Source organism: Bacillus rossius, chromosome 2 (assembly GCF_032445375.1).
Source record: "Bacillus rossius redtenbacheri isolate Brsri chromosome 2, Brsri_v3, whole genome shotgun sequence".
NCBI classification, from domain to species: domain Eukaryota; kingdom Metazoa; phylum Arthropoda; class Insecta; order Phasmatodea; family Bacillidae; genus Bacillus; species Bacillus rossius.
This window is the reverse complement of record NC_086331.1, coordinates 22,624,686-22,641,739: the sequence shown is the minus strand read 5'-3', so window position 1 is coordinate 22,641,739 and position 17,054 is coordinate 22,624,686. Positions and strand designations below refer to the sequence as shown.

Sequence of the window (17,054 nt, the reverse complement as noted above, 5' to 3'; positions counted from 1 at the left end):
TTACTAGTAAAAAATAAACCTTAATTTGACTATCCCTTACGAACACAGTTTTCCCCATAATATTCAATACAATATGAATAGTACAAAGCTGCTTGTACCCTGTGGTGCCATCTAAAATACACTGAACCAACCACCATCTATCTAGCTAGGTTTAATACAGCTACCATAATTGCAATTATTTATATGTGTAACAAAAATCTTAAACACACAAACAGCATATACATTTGTTAGTCAGACAGTTACACATCATAAACAAATCACTGCATATAGAACTTAAAATATCTACTAAACTATCAATTGTGTAACTTTCAGAATCTGGCTGCATGCATTCTAATATTTTAGTATCAAACCACATTCATTATATTTAGTGACTGGGTCATGTTTATAACAAATGATACAGACTAGAGTTAAAAACCAATTTTTGGACCAAAACTATCATAAATCAATGTGTGTTTATTTTTAATCATTAGTTTTGCTGTATTCCATGTTTTTTGGAAGTTGATTCTTAGGTTTTTTTTAGTTTAAAAAATTTGTTTTTAATTTAAAAAAAATTGATTTTGCATAAACATGTGCGTTATCGCAAAATCAATAAATGCATGTCTGTAATGGTAACTATGATAGTTAACAAAATTATTGAAATCAACAAGCACACATACCCTACTGAAGAAGGAAATTTTGTGTATAGTGTAAAGCATAGCTATATTGTTTCCCTACTTTGTAAAACCTTTGAATATATATACTGTATAGAAGTCGCGAGTGGATAGGATTTACTCTACGTCTTTCAGAAGCGTATGACGAGCAGCTTGGGAACTTCACCGCTGCAGTGCGCTGCCGTAACGCCCTGTATCGTCTTAGTTGTTATTTACACGTTAGAGCGCAGCGCTGTCGCCCGCTGTCATTCCCCGCACCCCTCACCATCATTCACTGCAGCTCAACGTCGTTCAACAGGAGGGGGAAGGGGTGCTTGAAGAGTTCGACACTTGTCCGCTAGGGACCACTACAAGTCGATGCCCTAGAGATGGTGGCGATTGCGGCGGTGAATTAACCAACTACCTCAAAACCGTATTAGAAATGTTAACCTGGGCTGGCGACTTCTATACAGTATATATATTCAAAGGTAAAACTTAGTTAATTTTAACTAATGACAGGTGTTGCACCAAGGTGGTATAATATCTTGGGACATAATTTTTTTGTACTCTTTTATTAAAAAAAATTGTCTTGAAATTATTTTCATACATGATATTTAGTCAAATGCTTTGTTAAAAAATATATGTGTAAAAATTTTATTATTTGAACGTTTTAGTTCACATAAATTTTGAAAGGTGACAGTCACTACTTAAAGGGCTCTGATAAGTTGGATAAAAAAATTGTATTATTTTATTGATAAGCTCACATATCTTGTTACTGAGAAGTAGTTTATCATATTTAATCATAAATGCATTTTAAAAATTTTTGGGGACCCAGATGGTAATTTAAACATTTCTGTTATGTATGAGTTATGTAAACTGGAATGTTTAGAAACAGGAAAGCGATTTTCAAAAAAAAATTCTATGTTTTATACACAGAATATATCCTTTCATTAGCAAAAAAAAAAATCAGTGCAGTTTATGTACAAATTACAGACAGAAATGGTAATAAATAGATTGTAATGTATTAAAGCAAAATAGGACTGTCCTGAAACAGTGTTTGCTGTTTTGACTTAAAGCAGTTATTAGTTCATTGTGGAGAGTATCCATCCTTGTTTTATAAGAGAAAACTATTGTGCTGCAGTTTCTTCATTTTTGATGTTGTTACTAAAATGTTTTTATTAACATGAAGCTAAGAGAAGTGATAACAAAATTTGCAGCTGTCTCCTGAAATTTATCAAAGCAATTTAGGAATCAGGGTAGAAGCAGCTTATTTTTTAACATGCTTTTAGCTTCACTTGTAACAAGTATGCAATCAAATCTTGAATTTGATTTTAACCTACTTATAATTGTTGTATCAATTTGAAACTTTGAAGTGTGTGTAATCCGAATTACAATACAATAATTTCATGACTATGACCCGAAGCATTAGGGAAGGGGGTGGGTCATAGGGGTGAAAACCCACTTCTTTCGAGCGATGTGCAATAACAATGCCTTTGTGTAATCATGAGGCCGAGGCATGGTGGAAAATTTGTCCAGGGGTCGACTGCCTTCCCCCCCCCCCCCCTTCTCCTCCCCCATCACAAACAACCACCAAAATTTCTGAAATTTCAAAATCTATTATGTGACTGGGGTTCGACTGCATCCCTTCCCGCGCCCCCTCGAGAGGTGGTCATTTGCCCCTGATTTTTCAAAAGTCAGGAAACTTTAAGTACATTGATTTTGGCTTGCTTCCGAGGTCTTTGCGTACAATCGGAATCGGGCCTCTCAGGGGAGGAGCTTTGAAGATTGATTTTGTGGTGCATTTCGAGGAATTCATAAAAAATTTTAATAAGCTTAAAATAAAAATCAAGTAATAGACAAAACAATTAATTTCAATGATAAAATGCATGGGGTGCTCTCTTGTTTCATTTTCATAATGACTCTGTCCTAAAGAATAACTATTAGTGGTAGAAAATTTAAGACAACTGATATCAAGCACCCCATGCTTTTTCATTAAAATTGTTTTTTTTTTCTTTCTTAATTCTTGTTTTAAGTTTACTAATAAAATTATGTTATACAGAGTTGTTGTTGATTCTATCACTGTTGAGCAAATTACTTAAATTTAAAGATTATTTTATTTATGCTGACAACTGTATTGGCTAAATTTAAAATAATGAAGTTTATTGATGGAATTGAATTCAAAATACAAAAATATTTCATCAAAGGAAACACACATAAAATGAAAATGACTCAGTAAATGCTAAAACAGAAAGAGAGAAGAGACTTTTGAAAGAACGATGTATAAGTCATCCATCTCAGTGTGTTCCTGTGATTAAATTAGCTAGGAAAATTGAAAAGCCTTAGAAAGTAGTAGAAATGATCTTGGCTTTGATTTCATTATCACTGGCGGACAGTGTAGGAAGAAACTACATTGTGAATGAAGATGCTGACAAAGTTGTGTGGGCAGATATAAAAGTATTACATGTTGTAAAGTGTGAACCTTTTAAGTTCTTTTACAAAACAATCTGTGCCTAAAAAGCGAACAAGTATGTCAGTTTAAGAACTCGCCAAAGGGTACACCTTCACACTTTTAACTGAAACAAACCTACAATTCTCCTCTTAAAGTGTATTCTAAGAGATAAATGATCTTTTGTTGTCATGATTGTTATTCTGAGTGTTCACTGGGTCTTCAATAGAAATTTAAAATCTAAAGATCAACCACAAGATGTAAAACAAGTGTGTTGCGATACTGTATAGTAAAACTGTTGAGAAATTCTCTTGTGTGCAATGTGTTTACATAATATTTTGGATTTTTTCTGTTTCTGTTACTTTTTTCTTTCTATAATGCTACTAATATTAAACTGCAAAAAAATAATTTCTTATGAAAATTGTTGGGATCTGGTAATGTGAATTCTTCAGGCAATGCAGGTTAAAAATCAAACATGAATTATATTTTGGTTTTCTGATGTAAGTATGGTATTAACATATCATACTAGTCAACTTTCGTGATTATTTCTTAAAATTTATGAAAATATCATGCTTATATATTTTACAAAAGTTATAAAGGGCTTAACGAATTTTTCCACTTTGCACAAGATATACATGTGCAGACAAATGTTTTTACGAGTAGTGAAAGTGTCCCAATATTGTATTTGAATCGATTGATTGATGAGATCAGTTGTTTTCTTTGTTCACGTGTCGTATAGTCCAAGGTGTTGATTTAACAGTTAGTTGCCATTTATGTGTATATATAAATATGAGAATTGTGTTGTATTTATCACAATTAGCACCCAAAAAAAAAACATGGACAGTGTTTTCTTAAAGAATATTCGTAAGTGCCCCCGTTTATTTAAGTCGGACAAAGGATCCGCATATCCATTCTGTGTTATTTGTCGCTGTTCTTAACATTTCTCACATTGGTAGAAGTAATATTTTACTTAGCGTGAAATCAGTTAAACATGCGAACAATGTGGAGTGTGCAGAAACCAGCAAGAAAATTAGTGGCTTCTTAAGAAATATTGCAACTGAAGGCTCAAATCACTAGAGCCATACTTCCTTCTCGAACATAACATTCCTTTAAGCACAGCCAACCAAGCTGGATCCTTGTTTAGAAAAATGTTTTCAATATCAGAAGAAGCACTATAATATGCATGTGGTCTGACAAAAAACAACCAACATCAAAGAAATGGCTAATGATTCAAGAGGGGTTATTGTGAACCATTTGTAAACGGGACCTTTTGCTTTAGCAATGGAAGGTACAAATTATTCCGACTCCAAACTCTACACAATGGTGGCGACATATTTTGACAAAACGAATGTTGAAAATTAGAGGGTGAATTTACTGACAAGAATGCTGTTTAATTGTCTGCTATAAGGTGTTAGGTACGCTAAACTGTTGCATCTCAAAAAAATTAAAGTAAAAGGTGTTTGCAACAATTGTAATATAATTTTATGATCATATGTTAAATAAAAATGTAACTTTGCGAAATAATTTTTATAATATCCTAACTGTGAACATATAATAGTATCCAGTTGAAGAAACAACAGAGTTTACTGAAAAATCTCACATTTTGAGTGGTAACACTATTGTACTGAGGTATCAACCTGTTAGGTTTCGTGGTATCATGTACATAACAGCTGTTCATTAGTTTGAGAGGTTATGTGCTAGTGATGTGTTTTAATGATCGTATGTTACATTAGTTCCTGTTTTTAAGTATATCAGTTGATTTACTTAATTTGATACGGTAAAGTCGCTGAAGATTAGTTTTCCCTTTTTTAATTTTTTGCTTAGTTAATTTTTCATGAGTTTTCATGTATTTTTAGACATGGTTTGCTATTCTTCTTTGTCTGGAAGTGAGAGGATGCAATAATTTTGTAAGTTCATCAGTGTTATAGCGAGACAGAGAGAGGCAGGTGTACTTTTTGCATGGAAATAGAAATCATATCATTAGTCCCGTGGGTGAAGACTGCATGCGGTCATACCTAATTAAATCTATATTGGTAAGCTGATTTTCTACAGAAAACTTAGTATTTTTTCACTCGTTTCTTTCTCATGCTTCAACATACTTTGTGAGGCTGCAAGTAGAGTCCTGTGCCTTTTTTTACCCATGGCAATGGCCTTTATGCTGGCATTGTGTCTTTGTGCTTTCTTTAACTGCTTGTGCTCATGCGTTTTCAGTAATGTAAAGTGTCTTGTTATTGGCGGGAATTGTTAGGTACGCTGTGATTGGCCTACAATTCCAACTCCTTTCTCTGGGAATAAGGTGGAATTTTCAGTCGCCGTTGTTTAGTCATCGCTTGAAAATCCACAAAAAAAAGTCGTGTTTTGGGTGTTACTCGAATACAGTATTTTAAATATGAGTTGCATACAATTTCACGCCTGTGGTTTGGCCCTGCCAAGGAACATTATTTTTGCAGTTCAAAGATTTTGACCATAGCCAGCAGCATAGGGCCAGGTGCAGCCGTTTTTTAATGATTGGTAGCCATGCAGAGAGGACAGTAGTCTCTTGGCCATTTGTACTATGACAGCAGGATTTTACATCAGAAGTAACATCGGATTCTCAGTAAATATCAGTTCCGAGCCATGAGCAAGTAAAGTTTATTTATAAAAGTCTTTTATCATGTAGAGCTTTCTTGGTCGGAAGATGTCCACCATTGTGTTGTGTGAAGTTTCTGTTAGAGACTAAAAACAGTTAAAATCAGTAAATGCTCTCAGAGTCGTTATTTCACTCAGATCATATCTATACTCACAATATTTTCTGCACTTAAAATGTATCCAAGTGTTTATATATGTATGTAACATTCAGACTATTAAGCTAGCCTTGAGACTCATTACAGGTTAAGCTAGGTTAGGTACATTTGAAATACTTTAAAATACTGTGGGTGATTGGTTAGGTTATTTATTTCCTGTAAATACTGTAAAATAGTGTTAACTGTTGGTTATAAATTACCATTTTAAATGTAGCTAACCTAAGCAACTGTTAAAACAGTAAACTACCAGAAAGTGATGTATCTGAATTGAAAATTTCAATTTGCATATTTTTTCCAAATTTTTATCTTTTAAAGTCATCACAGATTTCTTATTTTTGTATAAATTGAGGAATAGTTTTAGGTAGATTAGTTAGATGGTATGTTAATGTGTATATCATAACAGTAATATATCTGTGATTACTTCATGATACTGTTATGTTCTTATGGTATAAAAAGCATGATAGTGTTTTGTGCAGGAAGATATAGGGTTCAAGTTCAAACCATTATAATTTTTTAGGAGCCAAATTGTAAACAACACTAGTCTTCTTACTGTTGTTTTAGTTTTCTGCAATGAATAGGTTACTAGGCCTTAGGGCTTGTGGCAAAACAGTGAAATTGTTATTCTGACCACAATTAGATTTCTGTTTATACTATTAGTTATTATGTGCTGTCTTGTTGAGGATGAGTCCATTCTTTTTTTTTTTTTTTTAATTTTATTTTTTATAATTTGAAAAGAGAACAGGGATATACACTAAGAATGGAAGAGACATGCTTTATAGGGTATGATACTGTATATAGCTGGAAGGCTGGATATAGTTTATAATGTAAGAAAGCAACTTTTATTAAACATCTTTTCTTAATGTTTTCTTCTTTTGGCTTGTGTATTTATAATATTACCATTTTTTTGGAAGATTCTTGCACTGGGGAAGAGTGATTCAAAATTTTATGTACATATGCCATTGCTGGTTTACTCTGGATATCATGGAATAACCTCAAGAATGGACAGCAAAAATTAATACATAAACACAGAGAGAAAAAGCTTAGCTTATGTTAAATGCCAAGAAAGAACAGAATTATGTGAAAGAAATTTAGTCAGAAAAAAATTACATCACAGACAAAAGACAATGGCCTGACAACAAGGAACAATTTTCAATAAGTACAGTAAATAAAGACAAAATAACAACCTTAGACGACAAAACGACAACAGCACAGATGATTAAAGTCGACTTCCTACGACAAAACAGCTGCGACGTTTCGGTAACTGGCATCTGCACCCGTCATCAGGCACAGTCTGATACAATTTTCTCGGCTATTAAATTATAAGTACACCATGAAGAAAACCAAATTGCAGAAACTGTTTGCTGATTTTACAATTTAAAAAAAATAGGCATTAGTAGTTGTAGCTATTAGTTCAATGTTAAAAGTATGTATAAGCATTTTTCTTATTTGTTACATGAACTTTTTCCATCCATTTATAAATAAACCACATGCTATCTTGGGTTTAAATAAAAATAGACTAAATGAAATACGTGTTGAACCTAATCCTGTTAATTTTCCATTGCATGGTGCCTCTACATTTCATTGCATACTAATATTTCACCTTCAACATGCCTTAAGTATAACTGCAATAAGTATGCAATTATATCCGTGATATGTTATTAATAAGAAAATAAATTAAATGTGTAAATGGTCAGTGTTTTTTTGTTAAAAATGCTATTTGCAGCATTTTAAATCAATACTTGACCGCCCAGGTGATAGGAAAGAGCGCTACTATCCAAGCCACTGTGCCGCTTTCCACTGAACCAAAATACTGGTAGGTACAATAGTTGGTCTTAAAACTTTAAAAACTTTTTCTTAAAAATTGGCAAAAATTAGGAAACATTATTTTTAATACTAAAATAAAATTAATATTTTTATTCATTGTTAAATATTTTATGATAATTATCAAATTCTTATTTTTAAATGTTATATAGTCATAATGCATTTTTAACTCTGGAAGTTAAATATATAATTACTATATTCATTTTAAAGTTTTGTCTCGGTATATCTTTATTATTTATAAAATTGACAAAATTTTGATAAATAATTAATTTTTATTTACATACAACTACCAGCAAGGTGATAATCGAGACATTGAAAAAACATTGGTATGGTGTACAAATAATAATTGAAGGTTGTTTTCAATGAACTATTCTTTTTTAAAAGATCTATTGAATAACAAACTTAATTTTCATTCAAAAAATAATTCTAGTTCATCAGACAGTATGAAGGCTTGCTGAATCATCGTACTGAAAATTGATGATGAACAGTTGATTTTATTTTGATAGTCTTCACGAGAATTTATTTCTTGAGGATGTTCAATCAAATATGCAAAATTCTGTGTTCTTTATTATATTTTTTGCTTGTCTATAAAAGTAAACTAGAGAGATATATTTTGGAAGAATTACTTTAATAGTACAAGTTGTCAATTGCTTATCAACCTGGTAAATTTCATCATATAATTCAGGCTTTGTTTGTCCACCACCAAGAGTCCAGAACTAACAGAAACTAGTCTTTTTCCACCTATTTTAAATAATTTTTAAGGAAGTCCATCTACAATCCTGTCATAAATTTTCCAGACTCGTGATAACATTTTTATATTTCTGTGCATATTTATCCAAAGGTTTTTTGTATTTGAGAGCCTAAGTTACCGGTTGATTCTTTTAAACACATAGCTAAAGCATTTTGTGCTATTTTATTCATATTTTACAGTTTTATAAAAAATGTTTTGCTTCCTTTTTTAGCAAGGGTCCTATTAAAAATAGGTTGGTACTGATATCCTGGAAACAGGGAATGACATTACATAAATTGAATGGATAAGTGTAAAAATTATAATTAACATTAAAAATGGGCAAAAAATTAATTTTCCTAACATACCTGTTTTGTTATTATTAATGCTGCAATCTTTATTAATATTTGGTATTAATTTTGATTCTTGTGTTCAAAATGTTTCTGCAGGAGCCAAGACTTTATCAAGTGTAACTTTTTTCGAGACAAATTTTGTACCTTTTGGGTCATTCCTAATGTAAATAACAGGGTGATCATATTTATTTTCGTTTTCATTGTTAATCATCAGAAATTTGTGAGTGAGCCGGTTTTACAATAAGCAGGACAACATATTTTGTTTGTTAAATTTTTTTGATTTTATGGAATATATTTTCAGTGACCCCAAATTGTATTCATTACACCTTTGAACATAGTAATAAAATATTAAACTATCCGGTATTAAAATTGCATTAATAATCATTTAATGATTTAAAAATAAGAAATCAAAAATTATATTATAAAACATTTTGTTATAAACAATATAATTAATTTTATTTTGGTAATAAAGCTGCAATTTATACTTTGAAGACTTTTTCCTAAGAACTGGCTTTCTTATTTTACAGGGTCAACAACCTCTTTGTATCCTACATATACGCTAACCCTCATCTCGAAGCCAATCTCTGTTTGTTGTGCCCTCCCCTTGTTAGATAAAGATTGCTGCTTATGAAAGGTAGGTCATTACTCTACAACTGCTTATGATTGACCTAATAAATGTTTAAAGAGAAGGCTACTTTCTTGTTTTGGGTGTTCAGTGGCCATAAAAAGGGGAAAAAATCTTGCTCTCGTGACAAAACACCCTTGTTGATATTAAAAAATGTCGTAAAATATGACCTTAAAATGTATGCAGTAGACAAACAAATGGTGTTAAAATCATGAATACTTCTTTGACTTCTTATAAATAGAAGGTGGCATGTAGCATAAATAAGGTAAGCAATTACACAAGAAAACATGTAATGCTTTTATAGTAAAACATTTGTAAGTTACTGACAACAAAATGTGGCTACCTTTTCTTTAGCGGTGAAGCTGGGTACTTATAATGAACAATGCTGTTGCTGTTAAAGAAATATTACACATTAGTTGGTGACAAAGGAAATAAGAAATTTTTCAAATAGTAAATTACAGTTTTGTTACTTAAATTGACATTTGGTGGGTAATAATTTGAAACTTTAATTGTGAGACCCCCGAAATTACCTTGGAACATAACCAAAATTAACTTTGGAAAATATTAATTTTAAAGTTATACATTTTTTTATTTATTCAAATTGTTCAAAATATTTTTTTTAATATTCTCCTTTCTTTGAGGTATAAAAATTATTCAAAACTCGTTCTTGTAGATTAATTAAGTACTGTTGATATTTATTAGACATACTGATCATGCAAACAATAATTAGTGTTGTAAGAGTTTATTTTGTGAACTTTTCCCTCCAGGTCGTCTCGTGGCAGGTAGCCACGCCCACCGCGCGCATCCATTTGCTGCGTTACAAACCCTCCCAACCCGAATTATATATTTTTTTATTTATATAAAACGGTATACTTAAAATTAATGGTTTGAACTTGTATTTCATGAAAAGGTTTTATGAAAGTACAGAATTTAAGTATTTGAGACCGTCAATTCCGTAAAGGTTCCATGGCCAATCTCTGGCGTATTTACTGTCATGGTTTGCAACTGCATCCGTCTTGGTGCGATAGCCCCTCCCGTAAAGTCTTCCTGGACTCGTCCTTGTGCATGTAGGCCCGTCAGCCGAATTTATCCGAGTGCGTTAGAAGGCCCTTACACATGATCGAATTTTGCGTCAAACAAATTTTATTAGAGCCGATCCCTCGAAAGGCACATGACGTCACTGAAACGTCTCCAGGAAAATGCTATGATGGTTCCTCACAATAGACCAAGGCCGATTCCTTCCCCAATATCCCAGTTAACCTTTGCTGTGAGTTACATTATCACAATAGACCAAAGCAGATTCCTTCCCCAATATCCCAGTTAAACATTGCTGTGAGTTACATTATCACAATAGACCACGGCCGATTCCTTATCCAATACCCCAGTTGTACGTCGTTTTGTGTTATCTCATAATAGGCCTAGGCTGTTTCGTTCCCCAAGATCCCATTTCTACATCGTTGTGTGTTACCGTCTCTAATGACCTCATTTTCGATGAGACCATCATCCTAGTAAAAAAAAAATTATTTGAAGCCATACTTCATAAAATAAATGGGAAAAATGACATACAATTTTTTTACATTTATTTTTGAGGTAACCGTACATGAACAATGAAATTTACTAGTCTCGGTCATTTTTTCTTTCAAATATCAAACTTTAAAATGTGTTGAAACGCAAGTTAAAAGAATGTTATGGAAGCAGCTAAACAAACTTTAAAAATTTTACAGTAATAACAGTTGGCCGGCAATACATGGCAAAAAAATTTGAGATTGTAATTTCATCCGTCCGTCCTCGGAATTTAAAGCTTGGCAATCTTTTGATGGACGGGAATTCCGGGTCATCTGATTGGCTGAAGGTCACGTGATTGACCGATGGACAGACGCGGCAAATAATTGTGAGTTCAGTTTTGTGTAAAGGTAGTTTTTATTATTAGAAATCTTAATGTTTACGACTCTGAGTAGTTAGGCAGTTTTGCTTTTTAAAGTATTTCAATACACAGCAAAATGTGGCGCATGTGTTACCACTACTTATCTATTGGATAATTATTTAAAAAAAAAAAAAAGGGGGGGGGGGGGGTTTGTTGTAAGGCACCTAGGGCACCCGTAGTAAAATATGAATACAAAAAACACTTTAATTTAATAAAAAATTGGTTGTCTTTAAAGTCGGTTTACGGACGATAGTTTAACATGACAACTTCATAACAAAACATTGATGAAATGATTGCATACTTTATGAATAAAATTGAATCATTTTTATTTTAATAATAAAAGAATAAATACTTGAAATTATACTAGCAATCAGATATTTAAAATGCAAGAATAATAACCTTTATTGCCGAAATTGTTGTTGTAATAAGCAATGAAAACCACATTAACTTTTCACATCACTTTATAAACAGTCGAGTTGAAGAGAGATAGATGCGGCGCAAGCGTACAATGAGCGTAATGGTACACCGCGTAACGGAACAATGTGCGTAACGGGACACTTTCGTGCGTGCAACCGACGTTCATCGATTTATTAGACGTTGTCACGTCAAAAAATAATTCCCTCCCTAACCGCAACGGGATTTATTTGAAGTGAAATTGATAAAATCAACCATAGAAAAAACGCAATTCAAATATTAAAAAAAAAACACACGAAATCTTCGTTAACGTAACCAAGAGTTTTGAGACCGTAACACAGTTTTAACGTTAAATATTGAAAAGTTGTCTTCATTAAGGCAGAAATCGCAAATAATAGACTATAAATAGTGTATTTTGAAAGTATTATTACAGTTGTAATAATCAAAAATAATCCCAACGACTTCACAGGGGAAAGTATTTTGCAGCAGCTAGTCACTTTTAACTTCAGGCACTCCATTACTGTGCATCGAGTATACAATATTAATCTATAAAAATATATTTATGGCCTAATATCGTTAAATCTAGAATGGCATCTTTATGTTCGTACTCTCCCTTAAACCCGTCCAATGAAATCAATCGCCCATAAATTGTCTCGATGGGGTGTCAGGGCCGTCGAGAGAAATTGAGAGCCCGGGGGCAAATCAATTTGTCGGGCTTCTTCCCATTACTTAACACAACTCTTCAAACCCCTCACTATTTAAACAAATCAAAAACTGCAAACCTTTAAGGATTATAATGCTGTATAAATAGGACAACACTAAGTGACTTTTAACAGCATTTTAGAAAAGTTTTTAAATTTTTCTATCTATAAAACATAATTCTCATCCCTTTTTATACATTTTCAAAAATATGACAAATTTTCTTTTTAAAACTTAATTTACATAATACCGCTAAGCACACTGAAAGATCTTTCTGCTTGAGCAGCAGAAACAGGAAGTACGCAGAATATGCGCAGTGCAACACACATCCAGAAATAAATGAGCAATATCGAGTTCTGTTAATTTGTTGGACAATTTCAGAGGCTGCAGAGTAGATTCCGAAATGCTTGTCTTGTGAATCTAGAGAACAATTGGGAATTCCGAATTATTTGCGTCCATACTTTATTTTTCATTTACATACAATTGATGATACAAACCCAAAATTAAATACAGTTATTTTACCTTTGTAAACCATTTTCTTCGTTTTGATATTGTTCTTTCGGCCTTTGCCCTGATACCGGTATTCCATAATTTCCTGAAACAATTTAGCACATTGCATTTTACGTGACTTGCGTTTTTAAATATATATATAAGATAAATTGGCACGTATCGATGAACATAATTTTACTTATAACTTCTAAAAAAATTATACTCCATGTATATTCAATATATTACATAACAAACATTTTTTAAACGACCTTATTTAATATCTGCATGTTCAGCGATACACACCACTGTTTCTTGCGCGATATTTCTGATCTTTGTACTTATAGGTCTTTTAATTAATATTCCAGGCAAACTGGAGATAACTGGATCGATATATGTATATATATTTTCTATACATTTATATAACACGATTATGCTTCACCAACTGTATAGTGAGTTGTGCCCACTATAACACTTTAAAACAGAATGAAACTAGACAAATCAAAGAGCGTAAATAAATCTGAGTTACTTGCTGTAACAGAAGTCCTCATGCTCATTATCTTGAAATAAAATGTCCCCCGCACAACATTCACCTGTCGTGGCCGACATATTTTACATTCCCTTACCAGGTTTTCACCATCCCACCGCCAAGCGATAACCAAGCTTCCTCTTCGTCTAAGATGAAACAAGACTTCTTATTGGTGTATGCATATTTTTTGTCCTTCCTTGTGGTCTGTTATCATAACTTTCTTCCAGGCAGACTTGCTTTTAGACAGTTAACAGTAGTTTTCACGGTTGTAAACTTGATACGAGCATATCGTATAACTTAGGATTTCCAGGCTTGTAATTTTTGTCCTGTTACCAGGGAAACTCCGCTCATTAAAAAGTCTTGAAATGTAACAGGATGCTTCCCCCCCCCCCCCAATCCTCACAGGGGACTGCAGAGCTGTTATGGAGACGTAGCGTGCATCGTGACGGAGCCCATGTTCGTGTCGGCTCGTGTTGGTTTGGGGGGGGGGGGGGATAATACGTACTTTAAGCCCGAGCGTCACGTGTGCCGAGTTGATCAGGCAGTCGGCACGCGTCGTTTTCCGATCGAACTTCGCCGCAGTTCCATGCGTATCGCGACGTTCGATGTATGGGCAGCAACTGGAGAGAAAAAATAAATTTCACGGTTTCATTTCTCTATATGAATGCTGTTGAGAGCTCAGATTCAAGTAGTGTGAGACAGACAAGTGAGGGTATTCGACGTGAGTTAGAGTGAGACATAAATGTGAAATTCGAAATGAAACTAACTAAGCATTAATTTAAATTACGCAGTAAAATTAATGTAAATGGCCTATTATCCTCACTGTCTCGCATAGACTAACTGAATTCTATCTTTAAGCTTTTAAATATTATGAATGTAAATTTATTTTAAATTAGGTCATTTTAAAAACGTGTTTAAATGAGACGTCTTTTAAAGTAATAATTCTCGCTTGCCTTTTGACTGCTTCAGCTATCATACCGTACTTCATCGGAAGGGCTTTGAACCAATTAAAAACTATCAATTAATAAAGTTGGTCCTGAGGTCATTGAACCCGTTAATTTTCCCAGTCCCTACGGATAATTGAAACATTTCGTGTAGGTTTACTCTGCTAGCTGGATTTGGCCGTCAATAATTTGACACGCTCTTTATCACTCTGAGCCAGTTGAAAATTATTACATGACATAGGCGTCATAACAGTTTTTCAGAAGGTGGAACGATGAGGATGGAGCTTTCACGGAATGAATGGGCTGGGGAGAAACGAGAGTACCCCGAGGAAACCCCGCTTGAGTCCGACCCCACCTTGAGTCCGACCCCACCTTGAGTCCGACCCCACCTTAGGTGGGGCGAGTGATCTGACCCTCGCCAGTGTAAAACAATTAAGTTTTGGGTTGCTGTGCTTAAAACAACGAGGTGGATTCTAACAGAAAATGCTGCCACAGAAAAACTTACTTGTATATATGGTCACGTACCACAGGAAAATTAGACTGTTTGTTGTATACACTGTTCCAAGTTTGCATACTTTTATACGTTACTCTTATTGGCTTAAGAAGCACGTTCCACGCTTTACTGGGCCAATGAGAACGAAGCTTTTGTGCTACGAAACGTCTGTGATTTGCCTGAGGTTAAGGGGGTGCCTCCCATTTCAGGTCAAGATATTAAATTTACAGTAATTACAGATTACCTTGTATACTTTTTCAATTGTTTAACTTTCACGAAATGACAAATATATACAGAGCATATTTTTTGCATAATTAGCTGCCAAAATTACATTTTTAACGTTTTTGGGTTGTACAAATAAGGAGAATTTAATTTATTGCAGAATTGAAACTTTAGGTTTAACTGCAATGCCACTGGCTATTTCAAGAAATGGTTTCAATTTCTTTCAGAAAATATTAATTAATTTTACCTGGAATTTCAAAATTCTCAAATTTGTTACGATTTTGACAGCCAAGAAACATGAAATGAGATTTTGTGATAGAAATGCAAACCATATCATGAAGTAGCCAGTGGCATTGCAGTTAAACTTAAAAAATTTCCAGTTTTACAATAAATTAAATTCTCCTTATTTGTACAATCCAAAAACGTTAAAAATGTAACTTTGGCAGCTAATTATGCAAAAAATATGCGCTGTACATACTTTTAATTTCGTGAAAGTTATACAATTGAAAAAGTCTAAAAGTTGGTCAGTGAATAATACAAATATAAAATCATGATCTGAAATGGGAGGCACCCTCTTAACTATGCTGTGTTACGCTGTCTTCTAAAAACAAGCGGTAAATTATTTTATTTTGTTTGTATCTAGGCTCCAAAACATTTCCGCAATAAATTACGATGTCTGTTGTCCAGTAGTCGAGTATGTACAGGACTGTGGAGTCGGACCTGCTGGTAAAATGTACCATGAATGGTAATCATTAGATAGTGAATAATCGTGACTTTTTTTTGTAGTTGGCTTCCTATTGTGATTGGGAGGAAACATTTCTAACTATTGTGTAGTTACTTTGAAACGTACCAAGGGTTGATATTCAGTATAGAAGCTGCGTTTTCACTGGTTTGGCCAAGTGTGGAACGAGCTTTTCTCTCCAGTCAGAGCCAGTAAGTAAAACTCGGTAGACGTGAGCCATCAGTCGATCATTAGTTCCCTGCGATGATTCGTCATTAATAGTAATCACGTTGCGGACATTGCGATTGTTGTAAGCTATTGTAAAAAAAATCACTTAACTCACCACGCTTATAACAGTTCATTCCCTTGTCTCTCTGTACAAACATTGCTGGTAATATAACTATTAATAACATAAAATATCACACAAATCGGCACTACCGTGAAGAAAACTGTGATACTACATCAACTCCAAAATTAACAACTTCGCTTTATTAAAGTATTCTCTGTAAACCTGTTCGAATTGCACCTAATGCTATGAGTTATTATTATATAAACAATCAATTTAGTAGTTTGAGTTTTCAATACAATAACAAAATTATACGACTTAAGCAGATTCTACTATAACTTCAAAATTTCATCACTATTATCACACACATCTTACATTCAGAATGCAGTAAATAAACATTCTGATAGTAATTGTTTCAACCTAAAAACAGCTAGGTCGCTTGACTATTTTATCAATAAAGTAATCATAACACTGACTACCACACTGTACATTTGTGCCAGAATTGTAAAATAAGTCTTAAGTGCGAGCAGATAAACTGTACAAATGGCATGGGGAAAGAGAAAGCCACTCTCTGTGCAGGCGTATCACCACACACACCATATATTAGAAATATGATATAGACAGATGCTGTTTCCGAATATTCAAGGGGAGGCTTTGCATAAACACATGGAGAATAAGCCATTTTCTTATGATGGGGTAAGTTGGGGCTGTTTGAGTTCTCTAATAGAAAAATCAAATAAATATTACATTCTGTAATTGGTAAAAAAAATCTTTATATAAATATCATATTTTCACTTATTGATATACACACTCCTGGATTTCGAAAGCAATAACATTAAAAACAAATAAATCGGGCGAAATGAATTATCAATGGAAAATACGGGAATATCTGTATGTGTGGGGCTATTTGGTTTTACTAGGAGGCTTTTTGAGTCAGCTGAATAATTTGTAA

General features: G+C 33.4%; 1 protein-coding gene across 3 annotated transcripts in view; it reads left to right on the top strand.

Annotated features, from left to right (window-relative positions):
* LOC134529172 (guanine nucleotide-binding protein G(I)/G(S)/G(T) subunit beta-1) overlaps nucleotides 1–17,054 on the top strand; it is a 106,385-nt gene that overhangs the window by 14,640 nt on the left and 74,691 nt on the right. Inside the window, exon 2 of one of the 3 annotated variants that reach the window (XM_063362993.1) lies at nucleotides 9,287–9,393. The exons of the other annotated variants lie outside the window; for them this stretch is intronic. The gene's annotated coding sequence lies outside the window, so the exon portion shown is untranslated. The remainder of the gene's footprint in view (nucleotides 1–9,286; nucleotides 9,394–17,054) is intronic. 3 annotated transcript variants of the gene reach the window in all.